The sequence below is a fragment of the Scyliorhinus torazame genome, chromosome 12, assembly GCF_047496885.1.
Source record: "Scyliorhinus torazame isolate Kashiwa2021f chromosome 12, sScyTor2.1, whole genome shotgun sequence".
In the NCBI taxonomy this organism is placed as follows: domain Eukaryota; kingdom Metazoa; phylum Chordata; class Chondrichthyes; order Carcharhiniformes; family Scyliorhinidae; genus Scyliorhinus; species Scyliorhinus torazame.
Genome location: NC_092718.1, coordinates 15,144,559 through 15,158,724, shown reverse-complemented (window position 1 = coordinate 15,158,724; position 14,166 = coordinate 15,144,559).

Below are 14,166 nucleotides of genomic sequence, written 5' to 3'. Positions count from 1 at the left end.
GTCAAGAGGTACGGTTCAAAAGGGAGGGAATTACATCGAGATGAACTAGGAGTCGGCCATTCTGGCCCTTGACCTTGTTCCACCATTCAAGAAAATCAAAGCTGATCGGATTGTTTCCTCAATTACATATTCCTGCCGACCCCAGTTATTATTAGACTCCCTTGTTTGTCGAGATTGTATCCACCCCTGCCTTGAAAATATTCAGCAACCCTGCCTCCACCACTCTCTGGGGAAGAGAGTTCCAAACACTCTAACCTTCGGAGAGAGAAAAATACTCATTTCATTCCCGAATGGGAGATGTCTCGTTTTAAACTGTGTCCTTCAGTTCTGCTCTCTTCTAAAAGGGAAAACATTCTTTCAGCATAATCCTTCTGGTAAGGTCGCCTCTCAATCTTCCAAACTCCAATGGATACAAGACCAGCATGACCAATCTTTCATCACAAGGGAAGTCGTCCATCCCAGGAATCGGCCGAGTGAATCTTTTCTGAACTGCATCCAGCGCATTTATATCCTTGAGTAGGGGATCCGAACTGTACTGATGTGGGCTCACCAACAACTGTAGCACAACATCAATACCTTTATGTTCCATTCCTCTTGCAATAAACAACATAATTCCAACTGCCTTCCTAATCACCTGCTGTACCTGCTTACTAACATGTTGTGATTCATCCACCAGGACTGCCAGATCCCTCTGTACCGCTGAGCTCTGCGGTCTCTCTCCATTTTAATAACATGCCGTTTTTCCATTCTCCCTGCCAAAGTGGACAATTTCACATCGTATAATCCATCTACCAAATCTATTGCCCACACACTTAACCTGCCTATATACCCCATAGGTCCTCTTCGCATCTTACTTTCCTACTCATCTTTGTGTCATCAGCAAATTTAGCAACCATACATCCGATCCCTTCATCCAAATCATTAATATAAATTGTAAATAGTTGAGGCACAAACATGGATAATGATAATAATAATCTTTATTATTGTCACAATTAGGCTTACATTAACACTGCAATGAAGTTACTGTGAAAAGCTCCGAGTCTCCACATTCCGGCGCCTGTTCGGTTACGCAGAGAGAGAATTCAGAATGTCCAATTCACCTAACAAGCGCGTCTTTCAAGACTTGTGGAGGAAACCGGAGCACCCGGAGGGAACCCACGCAGACACGGGGAGAACGTGTAGAGTACGTACGTACAGACAGTTACCCAAGGCGGGAATCAAACCTAGGTCCCTGGTGCTGTGAGGCAGCAGTGCTAACCACTGTGCTACCGTGCCGCCTGTGCCCTTTCAATCGTTACATCCTGCCAACACGAAAATGACCCATTTATGCCTATTCAGTTCCCACTTAGCTAACTTACCCTCTCTGCATGCTCATGTGTTACCCCCTACACCATGAACTCTTTTTTTTTTAATAAATATTTTATTGAAAATTTTTGGTCAACCAACACAGTACATTGTGCATCCTTTACACAATATTATAACAGCACAAATAACAATGACCTATTTTATATAAACAAAAAATGAATAAATATTAAATGACAAAAATGAAAACTAGCCCTAATTGGCAACTGCCTTGTCACAAGTTACACCCCCCCCGCCCACCCCCCCCCCCCTCTCCCCCCCCCCCCCCCCCCCAAAATCCTGGGCTGCTGCTGCTGCCTTCTTTTTCCCCTTCCATCTATCTATCCGCAAGGTATTCGACGAACGGTTGCCACCGCCTGGTGAACCCTTGAGCCGACCCCCTTAGGACGAACTTAATCCGCTCTAGCTTTATAAACCCCGCCATGTCATTTATCCAGGTCTCCACCCCCGGGGGCTTGGCTTCTTTCCACATTAGCAATATCCTGCGCCGGGCTACTAGGGACGCAAAGGCCAAAACATCGGCCTCTCTCGCCTCCTGCACTCCCGGCTCTTGTGCAACCCCAAATATAGCCAACCCCCAGCTTGGTTCGACCCGGACCCCCACTACTTTTGAAAGCACCTTTGTCACCCCCATCCAAAACCCCCGTAGTGCCGGGCATGACCAAAACATATGGGTATGATTCGCTGGGCTTCGAGCACCTCGCACACCTATCCTCCACCCCAAAAAATTTACTGAGCCGCGCTCCAGTCATATGTGCCCTGTGTAATACCTTAAACTGAATCAGGCTTAGCCTGGCACACGAGGACGACGAGTTTACCCTACTTAGGGCATCTGCCCACAGCCCCTCCTCGATCTCCTCCCCCAGCTCTTCTTCCCATTTCCCTTTTAGTTCATCTACCATAGTCTCCCCTTCGTCCCTCATTTCCCTATATATATCTGACACCTTACCATCCCCCACCCATGTCTTTGAGATCACTCTGTCCTGCACCTCTTGTGTCGGGAGCTGCGGAAATTCCCTCACCTGTTGCCTCGCAAAAGCCCTCAGTTGCATATACCTGAATGCATTCCCTTGGGGCAACCCATATTTCTCGGTCAGCGCTCCCAGACTCGCGAACTTCCCATCCACAAATAGATCTTTCAGTTGCGTTATTCCTGCTCTTTGCCACATTCCATATCCCCCATCCATTCCCCCCGGGGCAAACCTATGGTTGTTTCTTATCGGGGACCCCCCCAAGGCTCCAGTCTTTCCCCTCTGCCGTCTCCACTGTCCCCAAATCTTCAGTGTAGCTACCACCACCGGGCTTGTGGTGTAGTTCCTCGGTGAGAACGGCAATGGGGCTGTCACCATAGCCTGCAGGCTAGTCCCCCTACAGGACGCCCTCTCTCATCTCTTCCACGCCGCTCCCTCCTCCTCTCCCATCCACTTACTCACCATTGAAATATTAGCGGCCCAATAGTACTCACTTAGGCTCGGTAGTGCCAGCCCCCCCCTATCCCTGCTACGCTGTAAGAATCCCTTCCTCACTCTCGGGGTCTTCCCGGCCCAAACAAAACCCATGATGCTCTTTTCAATCCTTTTAAAAAAAGCCTTCGTGATCACCACCGGGAGGCACTGAAACACAAAGAGGAATCTCGGGAGGACCACCATCTTAACCGCCTGCACCCTCCCTGCCATTGACAGGGCTACCATATCCCATCTCTTGAAATCTTCCTCCATCTGTTCCACCAACCGCGTTAAATTTAACCTGTGCAATGTGCCCCAATTCTTAGCTATCTGGATCCCCAGGTAACGAAAGTCTCTTGTTACCTTCCTCAACGGTAGGTCCTCTATTTCTCTACTCTGCTCCCCTGGATGCACCACAAACAACTCACTCTTCCCCATGTTCAATTTATACCCTGAAAAATCCCCAAACTCCCCAAGTATCCGCATTATTTCTGGCATCCCCTCCGCCGGATCCGCCACATATAGTAGCAAATCATCCGCATACAAAGATACCCGGTGTTCTTCTCCTCCCCTAAGTACTCCCCTCCACTTCTTGGAACCCCTCAGCGCTATCGCCAGGGGCTCAATCGCCAGTGCAAACAATAATGGGGACAGAGGGCATCCCTGCCTTGTCCCTCTATGGAGCCGAAAATATGCCGATCCCCGTCCATTCGTGACCACGCTCGCCACTGGGGCCCTATACAATAGCTGCACCCATCTAACATACCCCTCTCCAAAACCAAATCTCCTCAACACCTCCCACAAATAATCCCATTCCACTCTATCAAATGCTTTCTCGGCATCCATCGCCACTACTATCTCTGTTTCACCCTCTGGTGGGGCCATCATCATTACCCCTAACAGCCTCCGTATATTCGTGTTCAGCTGTCTCCCCTTCACAAACCCAGTTTGGTCCTCGTGAACCACCCCCGGGACACATTCCTCTATTCTCATTGCCATTACCTTGGCCAGGACCTTGGCATCCACATTTAGGAGGGAAATTGGTCTGTAGGACCCGCATTGTAGCGGGTCCTTTTCCTTCTTTAAGAGAAGCGATATCGTTGCTTCAGACATAGTCGGGGGCAGTTGTCCCCTTTCCTTTGCCTCATTAAAGGTCCTCGTCAGTACCGGGGCGAGCAAGTCCAAATATTTTCTATAGAATTCGACTGGGAATCCGTCCGGTCCCGGGGCCTTTCCCGTCTGCATGCTCCTAATTCCTTTCACCACTTCTTCTACCTCGATCTGTGCTCCCAGTCCCACCCTTTCCTGCTCTTTCACCTTGGGAATTTCCAGCCGATCCAAAAAGTCCATCATTCTCTCCCTCCCATCCGGGGGTTGAGCTTCATATAATTTTTTATAAAATGTCTTGAACACTTCATTCACTCTCTCCGCTCCCCGCTCCATCTCTCCATCCTCGTCCCTCACTCACCCTATTTCCCTCGCTGCTCCCCTTTTCCTCAATTGGTGTGCCAGCAACCTGCTCGCCTTCTCCCCATATTCATACTGTACACCCTGTGCCTTCCTCCATTGTGCCTCTGCAGTGCCTGTAGTCAGCAAGTCAAATTCCACATGCAGCCTTTGCCTTTCCCTGTACAATCCCTCCTCCGGTGCTTCCGCATATTGTCTGTCCACCCTCAAAAGCTCTTGCAGCAACCGCTCCCGTTCCTTACTCTCCTGCTTCCCTTTATGTGCCCTTATTGATATCAGCTCCCCCCTAACCACCGCCTTCAACGCCTCCCAGACCACTCCCAGCTGGACCTCCCCATTGTCATTGAGTTCCAAGTACTTTTCAATACATCCCCTCACCCTTAGACACACCCCCTCATCCGCCATTAGTCCCATGTCCATTCTCCAGGGTGGGCGCCCTCCTGTTTCCTCCCCTATCTCCAAGTCCACCCAGTGTGGGGCGTGATCCGAAATGGCTATAGCCGTATACTCCGTTCCCCTCACCTTCGGGATCAATGCCCTACCCAGCACAAAAAAGTCTATGCGCGAGTAGACTTTATGGACATAGGAGAAAAACGAGAACTCCTTACTCCTAGGTCTACTGAATCTCCACGGGTCCACACCTCCCATCTGCTCCATAAAATCTTTAAGCACCTTGGCTGCTGCCGGTCTCCTTCCAGTCCTGGACTTCGACCTATCCAGCCCTGGTTCCAACACCGTGTTAAAGTCTCCCCCCATTATCAGCTTTCCCATCTCTAGGTCCGGAATGCGTCCTAGCATCCGCCTCATAAAATTGGCATCATCCCAGTTCGGGGCATACACGTTTACCAAAACCACCGTCTCTCCCTGTAGTTTGCCACTCACCATCACGTATCTGCCCCCGTTATCCGCCACTATAGTCTTTGCCTCGAACATTACCCGCTTCCCCACTAATATAGCCACCCCCCTGTTTTTCGCATCTAGCCCCGAATGGAACACCTGCCCCACCCATCCTTTGCGCAGCCTAACCTGGTCTATCAGTTTCAGGTGCGTTTCCTGTAACATAACCACATCTGCTTTAAGTTTCTTAAGGTGTGCGAGTACCCGTGCCCTCTTTATCGGCCCGTTCAGCCCTCTCACGTTCCACGTGATCAGCCGAGTTGGGGGGCTTCCCACCCCCCCCCCCCCTTGCCGATTAGTCATCATCTTTTTCCAGCTTCTCACCCAGTTCCCACGCAGCTGTATCTCCCCCAGGCGGTGCCCCCCGCCCATCCTCTCCCGTACCCGCTCCCCCCTTTCCCCAGCAGCAGCAACCCAGTAATTCCCCCCTCCCACCCCCCCCGCTAGACCCCCCGCTAGCGTAATTACTCCCCCCATGTTGCTCCCAGAAGTCAGCAAACTCTGGCTGACCTCGGCTTCCCCCCGTGACCACGGCTCGCACCGTGCGACGCCCCCTCCTTCCTGCTTCTCTATTCCCGCCATAATTATCATAGCGCGGGAGCCAAGCCCGCGCTTCTCCCTTGGCCCCGCCCCCCCATGGCCAACGCCCCATCTCCTCTCCCTCCCTACCTCCCCCATCACCCCCTGTGGGAGAGAGAAAAGTTACCACACCGCAGGATTAGAACATAAAACCCCTCTTCGCCCCCCACATTCGCCCCACCACTTTGTCCAAACGTTCTTTTTAATAATCCACTCATTCCAGTTTTTCTTCTACAATAAAAGTCCACGCTTCATCCACCGTCTCAAAGTAGTGGTGCCTCCCTTGATATGTGACCCACAGTCTTGCCGGTTGCAGCATTCCAAATTTTATCTTCTTTTTATGAAGCACCGCCTTGGCCCGATTAAAGCTCGCCCTCCTTCTCGCCACCTCCGCACTCCAGTCTTGATAAACGCGGATCACCGCGTTCTCCCATCTACTGCTCCGAGTTTTCTTCGCCCATCTAAGGACCATTTCTCTATCCTTAAAACGGAGGAATCTCACCACTATGGCTCTGGGAGTTTCTCCTGCTCTCGGTCCTCGCGCCATAACTCGGTATGCTCCCTCCACCTCCAACGGACCCGCCGGGGCCTCCGCTCCCATTAACGAGTGCAGCATCGTGCTCACATATGCCCCGACGTCCGCACCCTCCACACCTTCAGGAAGACCAAGAATCCTCAGGTTGTTCCTCCTTGCGTTGTTTTCCAGTGCCTCCAACCTCTCCACACATCGTTTCTGATGTGCCTCCTGTATCTCCGTCTTCACCACTAGGCCCTGTATATCGTCCTCATTCTCGGCTGCCTTCGCCTTCACGACCCGAAGCTCCCGCTCCTGGGTCTTTTGTTCCTCCTTTAGCCCTTCGATCGCCTGTAGTATCGGGGCCAACAGCTCTTTCTTCATTTCCTTTTTTATCTCTTCCATGCAGCATTTCAAGAACTCTTGTTGTTCAGGGCCCCATATGAAACTGCCACCTTCCGACGCCATCTTGGTTTTTGCTTGCCTTCCTTGCCGCTGTTCCAAAGGATCCGCTGCAATCCGGCCACTTTCCTCTCCTTTTTCCATCCGTGTCCAGGGGGAATTCCCTTCTGGTTTACCGCACGGTGTTTTTAGCCGTTAAAATTGCCGTTGGGGCTCCTATCAAGAGCCCAAAAGTCCGTTCCACCGGGAGCTGCCGAAACGTGCGACTTAGCTGGTCATCGCCGCACCCGGAAGTCCCACACCATGAACTCTTAGGGATCAGGCGGCTGAAGTGATTAAAATTGGGCATGCAAGAAGACAGAATGGCAGGAGTGCAGATATCTCAAGACGATTGTGGGGTTGGAGGATGCTACAGAGATAGGAAGGGATAAAAGCCACGGTGGGATTTGAGAACACAGATACAAGTCTCTCCATTACGAATTGCTTCACGTAGCGAGTTGTCTCTCAAAGTGTAATGGCTGCTCGACAGACACTTAGAAAGAGGTTGCTTCACCCTCTTTTTTTGTTGTTGAAAAAAACGGATTTCCCCTTTCTCTACACCCCTTGGAGGAGAATGTCAAGTCAGTGATGGCATGCGTGGGTTGAAGTAATCAGGAATGGGTCATTCTGTGTTCCAGTCCCAGCGGTTGAGTCGGATATCTTGGCAAGGCCCAGCTTACTTGAGTACATCTTTCATCAAGTGTTTGTGGTGCAGAGGGATATCTCTGTCCTAGTGTCATTTTCTAAATCGTATCTCATAATTGCTTTGCCAATATTGCATGCTCTCTAATTGTACCTGTCAACATCCTCATTCAGGGGCTTCTGTTGATCTGCACCATATTTCCTTTATATTGCTCTGGTTTACATCGTCTGAACGTTATTTTGATAAAATTAAATCTTTACGTATTATACGTACAGAAGCAAGAGGGGACCATGCAGCCCCTTGAACCTGCTCCGCCTTGGTTTCACTCACTCAGCAGTGGCGCTGGGGGTGTCGGCCTGGATTTTGTGCTCAGGTTTCTGGAGGGACTTGTACCCACAACCTCCTGACTGGCAGGCGAGAGTCTGCTACTGTTACGATCGCAGCTGATGTTGCGACTGGAGAGCCGGGGTCCCAAAGTGGGACCCATCTTGATCTATCAAAACTTTTTTTTTTGTTTAGAGACACGGATGAACACAGGACTGTGGATTAACTTGTAAGAAAAGAAAGTTATTAAAGAAGAACAACCATTAAACACTACTCCTTCACACATACATACAGAAGTTACAAAATCTAATACAAGTGCACAGTCCATTTAAGCCAATCAGTGAACTGTGGTCAGACACACTCTGAAACCAACGGGCTGATGCTACCCAAAACATTTCTCAGCAAATTCCCCAGATGATCGTCACACTGTGAACCGACTGGTTTCACTGGAGCTTGGGCTTCCACACCAGGCTTTCCACATCCCCATTCTTGAGGAGCACACCTTGGAATCTTCTCTCAAACAACTTTCTCCCCCGGAGCCTTCGCCAAGGGTCAACCTCTCCGATCAGTATCCCTCTGCCCTGGGTCAACACGTGCACTCAGGCTTCCACCCAAGCATCCAGGAACCCAGCCGTGGCAAAAGAACGCGGCTGCTTCACGGGCTGCATTAAGGCACCGCCAACTTTGGGATCACCACGGCCGACTGGCTTCTCGCGAGCTGAATTCGGCAGGTCTGACTGCACCTTGCAGCTCGGTCGTCAACCGCGAGGCACTCTCTCTGCCACTTTCCTTAACTTCAGTGAACAGCACCTTATTCAGATTCCAGTTTTTTTTGGCTCCGGTCTTCCTGCCTCTTGCTTTCTGCTCCTCGTCCTGCCTGTACTAGTAGTTTCTGTGGAAAGTTTCTTGCTTCTGGGTGACCTGGTTCCAACTGTCTTAAATGCTTCTGCTCTCCAGTGTGGGCCTCTTTAAAAAAAAAACTAAGTCATTGCTTGGCAACCAAATTCCGTAAGTGCTTTTGCATTTTAAAACCTCAATTGCAACGCGGGCAAAGTTTAAAGCGGAACTAGACTTTAAACTGGGAGGCATCTTTGTTCAACGAGAAGCTAAACTGAGGTTTTAACCCATTCTTAGCAAATACAGAAACATAAATTAAGCTTAAACTTAAAACTATACCTTATTTAATAATAATCTTTATTAGTGTCACAAGTAGACTTACATTAACACTGCAACGAAGTTACTGTGAAAAGCCCCTAGTCGCCACATTCTGGCACCTGTTCGGGTACACGGAGGGAGAATTCAGAATGTCCAACTCACCTAACAGCACGTCTTTCAGGACTTGTGGGAGGAAACCGGAACACCCAGAGGAAACCCATGCAGACACGGGGAGAGCGTACAGACTCCACACCGACAGTGACCTGAGCCGGGAATCGAACCCTGGTCCCTGGCACTGTGAAGCAACAATGCTAATCACTATGCTACCGCGCCGCCCATTATTTATAACTATACCTTATTTCTAACACACACAGTACAAATATAGATGACTTAAACTATCTCCATTTCCTGTAACTAGGAACATTGGAACAGGAGTAGGCCATTCAGCCCCTCAAGCCTGTTCCACCATTCAATGAAATCATGGCTGATCTGTGGCCTAACTCTATGTCTTTAGCCCATATCCCTTAATTTCCTTGGCTTAACAAAAATCTATCTCTCTCAGATTTAAAATTAACTGATCTGTCATCAATTGCCATTGGTGCAAGTTCCAAACCTCTATCATCCTTTGAGTGAAGAAGTGCTTCCTAACATCTCTCCTGAATGTCTGGCCCTAGTTTTTAAAGACTATGCCCCCTAGTTCTAGAATTTCCAACCAGTGCAAACAGTTTATCTTTATCTACCCTGTTAATACTGAGCCACAGCCCCTGGAGGTGCAGACATATTGGAAAGAGCATCAACAGCAGGGAGCCATTCGTAGAACAATGGCCAGAGATAAACATCAGCCATTCATGTCCCTAGCAGAAAGATGAAACAGAGAAGGAGGAGAGTAGTTTCTCTGCTCCCCGGTTGTTGTGCTGTCGAGTCTCGCAGATCTCACACTCTCTGGAAGAACAGCTTTGATCTCCATTCAGCAACACTTTGGCATTAGAAGCACCAAACGTCTGCTGTTAGATAAGTGCATCGGCCACATTGGAAACAAAACCACATTGATTAAGCTCAGACCCTAAAACGCCGCAACATCCTTGGCGAAGAAACTGACTCTGTTGAGGAACTGGCTCATGATGGGAAAAGTCTACAAATCAAACTGCAGTCAGATTTTGTGCATGGCCACATTTAGCTTCAGGGCTTCGCTGAGACCTGTCAACATAGGGGTGTTGGTTGTCACAACAATAATCTATCTGCATTTATATAGGATCCAGCAGGTCGACCAGAACATCACTGGTTGCTTTGCAGCAATAAGTGGGTTGCATTATACTCTTGAGCATAAAGTCGAACAGAGCGGACAGGCAAGGATGAAGAATACCGCAAACAGAGTCGGCGGGAAGGTTTTGAGGAGGTATTAAAACACAGAGTTAGCAGAGGACACTGAGCAGAGAGCTGCAGCTAGATAAATATCCACCGATGGTTCGGCTGAAGAGAAGCAGGGGTCGGGGAGGATACAACTCCTACATCTGTATAAGCAACACAGAAGGTTATGGCCGTAAATAATATAACCAAATTCTGGAGGGGCGTCAGGTATTGTCTATTGGATACAATGGAAGCATGCCCTAAAATAGCTCAGATATATCTCAAGAGAAGAATAATGGCGATGATTTATAATCTCAACAAGCTATATGAAGCCTTGTGGGCCACATTTTAACCCAAGTTTGCATTGCACTGCACATCACGTTCCTGAATATTCAACAAATAATTAGGTGTTCCAATTAATAATCTGTGTTTGTGGGCGGCACGGTAGCACAGTTGCTTCACAGCACCAGGGCCCCAGGTTCGATTCCCGGCTTACATCACTGTCTGTGCGGTTCTCCCTGTGTCTGCCCGGGTTTCCTCCGGGTGCTCCGGTTTCCTCCCACAAGTCCCGAAAGACGTGCTGTTAGGTGAATTGGACATTCTCAATTCTCCCTCAGTGTACCCGAACAGGCGCTGGAATGTGGCGACTGGGGATTATCACAGTGGCTTCATTGCAGTGTTAATGTAAACCTACTTGTGACATTAATAATAATAATCTTTATTGTCACAAGTGGGCTTACATTAACACTGCAATGAAGTTACTGTGAAAAGCCCCTAGTCGCCACACTCCGGCGCCTGTTCGGGTACACTGAGGGAGAATTCAGAATGTCTAACTCACCTAACAAGCACGTCTTTCGGGACTTGTGGGAGGAAACCGGAGCACCCGGAGGAAACCCACGCAGACACGGGGAGAATGTGCAGACTCCATACGACAGTGATCCAAGCCAGGAATCGAACCCGGGTCCCTGACGCTGTGAAGCAACAGTGCTAACCACTGTGCTATCGTGCAGGATATATCGAGTGATCAGGCAACAATATTAAACAATCCTTTCAAACCAAAAAGTTCAAACTGGGCAAGTTAGGAATCTGGGTAAAACTGCCTTGGCTTTAGGCTTCAACCGCTGAGGTTAACGATCACAGGACATCCGCCGCCCAACTTCATCATTCCATTTTTCCAAAAAGGAGGTGATGTTAGCGCCCCCCCCCCCCCCCAAAATCTCCGGCTGAAGTGAACCCGGGGCCAAGGCGAGAGAGAAAGGTCAGTGGGTGAAAACCAGCTGAGGCATCTTCCTAACTTTCTCCCAATCCTTGCTTGTTTTTAAAACAATGCCTGGGTAGGTCTCCTCGGGCGTCAAGTGACCAGCACCTCCTAGTTAAATCCCCAACTTACTTGGATGCATGTTATACCGTCACTTCATGCTGCTGGAACACCTTAAAGCAAAACCCCCACACAGAACAAAGCCAAAATGACTTAAGTGAGCAAAAATATAAAAACAGAGTTCTTTCACCTGAGGCCAAGGCTTTGAATAGAGTCCAGACAGACAGAACAACAGGATTCTTCTTATAAAAGAACATTGCGTTTGACCTTTTCCCTAACTGGGTTTGTGCCAGTACACAGAACAAAGCAAGTACCACGACACACTCATAAAAACGTCTCTTTCCTCCCCCACACAGTCTTTTTTTTAAAAAAAGGCACTAAAGGTAACAGGCAGAATTAAAATAGATCTCTCAGTTGCTGATGTAATCAGGAAATATCGAGTTGGGCCCGACTCAAGAAGACAACCTGCGTCCACGATATTGTGCAGCAACCTTTGAAGAAAACACCGGTCCCAATTAGCCGAGAGTGTTGTCTGACACCACACACAGTTTTCCCCAAGTTTGGCAGCAGTGGTACGAACGTTTCAAAAGCTAATACTCAAGGTTGCGAGGAGAGAGCCATATTGACGTCGCCCATCACTCAAACTCAGCCAACGTAACGCACGATTGCGTTCACACAGCAAACTTCCCACCACCCGTGTGATCTCCACGCTCCTCCAATTCTGCTCTCTTCGTGTATTCTCAATTTCCACCATTCTGACCATCGGTAGCCTCGTCTGTAGCTCTAGACTCCTCCCTCTTAAACCATTCCAGCTCGCACTCTTTTTCTCCAATATTAAGACATTCCTTGCAGCCTATCTCTGGTCTGAATCGAAGTGGCTCAGTGGCAAATTTTGTTTCATAGTCCTCCCTCATGAAGTGCCTTGGGATATTTTGCAATGTTAAAGGCTTTACAGAAAGGGCAAGCTGTTGCTTGATGGGAATTAAATCATCTTTCTGCATTGGTGAAATGAGTCAAACTACTTTATACAAATCCCTCCTGCAAATATATGCAGCTTTTGGCACCCTGTTATTTTTCCCTCTGACTCAGAGGTACAACACCGGCCATGCTCGAGGTCAGACCCTTGATAGGGAACACTGGTAAGCTATTTGACCATTTGGGCCCGTCCTCACTTACATTGTGGAGCACAATAAGTGGATGACGTCCAGGATGTGGAGGCCAATTTGAATGTTAACATTCTTCGCAATTAAAGACACGCCCGATGATTCCTAACTGCACCTTATAGTGCGAGACTGAGCTTACCAGACTAGGTTCAACCCTGGAGTCTCGAGTTAACTGATCTAAGCCAAGCTAGACATTGGGTTACTGGTCAGCGAGTGATGATATATGAAGGGAAGGCAGAGCTTGTGGGACCAAGAAAGGAGTTTTTAAAAATTATTTCACATGATGTGAGCGTCACGGGCAAGGCCAGAATTTGCTGCTCATCCTTAATTGCCCTCGAGAAGGTCATAGGATCCCTCCAGTGCAGGAGGAGGCCATTCGGCCCACTGAGTCTGCACCAACCCTCTGAAAGAGCCCTATCCCCGTAACCTCACTTAATATTTGGACGCGAAGGGGCAATTTAGCATGGCCATTCAACCTAACCTGGACTGTAGGAGGAAACTGGAGCGCCCAGAGGAAGCCTGTGCAGACACGTGCAAACCCCACACAGTCACCCGGGGTAGGAATCGAACCCGGGTCCCTAGTGCTGTGAGACAGCAGTGCTAACCACTGTGCCAGTGGTGGCGAGCTGCCTTCTTGAACTGCTGCGGTCCATGTGATGTAGGTACACCCATAGTGCGGTTAGGAAGCGAGACCCAGTGACAGTGAAGGAACGGCAACATATTTCCAAGTCAGGATGGTAAGTGGCTTGGTGATGTTCCCATGCATCTTCTGCCCTTGTTCCGCCAGGTGGCTGAGGTCATGGGTTTGGAAAGTGCTGTTAAAGAAGCCTTGCTGAGTTGCTTCAATGAATCTTGCAGATGGTACAGACGGCTGGGCGACTGTGCGTCGGCGGTGGAGGGAGTTAACATTTAAGCTGGTGCACGGGGTGCCAATCAAGCGGGGCTGCTTTGCCCTGGATGGCATCGAGCTCCTGGAGTGTTGCTGGAGCTGCGCTCAACGAGGCAAGTGGCGAGCATTCAGTCACACTCTTGCTTGTCGATGGTGGGCAGGCTTTGGAGAGTCAGGAAGTGAGTTTCTCACTGCAGAAATCTCAGCAGCTGACCTTGTGGCCAGTTAGCAAAACCTTACAAGAAAACCAGGAAGATAATTGGCAAGTTTTGGTGTGAATTTAAGATTAACTTTAGATTTCTTGGCAGTTTCAACTTGCATCCAAAAGCTGTTTTAGTAAAAAGGGAACGTCACCTGAATAAAACTGTCAGTGCAAGCCCAGCAACAATGACTTTCTCCTTAAACATAGAGAAAGAAACACCTCCATTGTACCAGGAAGGGTTACCTTCTCGACAGGAAGTCAAAACACACACTTGTGTGAGTCAGGGTTGAAAGGCAATCAGATCTCTTCAACAGATGCTGACTGCTCTCCCCGCTTGGCTGCTGTTACCTAGCGGTATAAATCTGAGATTACCTGCCAGCCATAACTTGAGTCATCCGAGAGAGTGTTTATGACTCACTC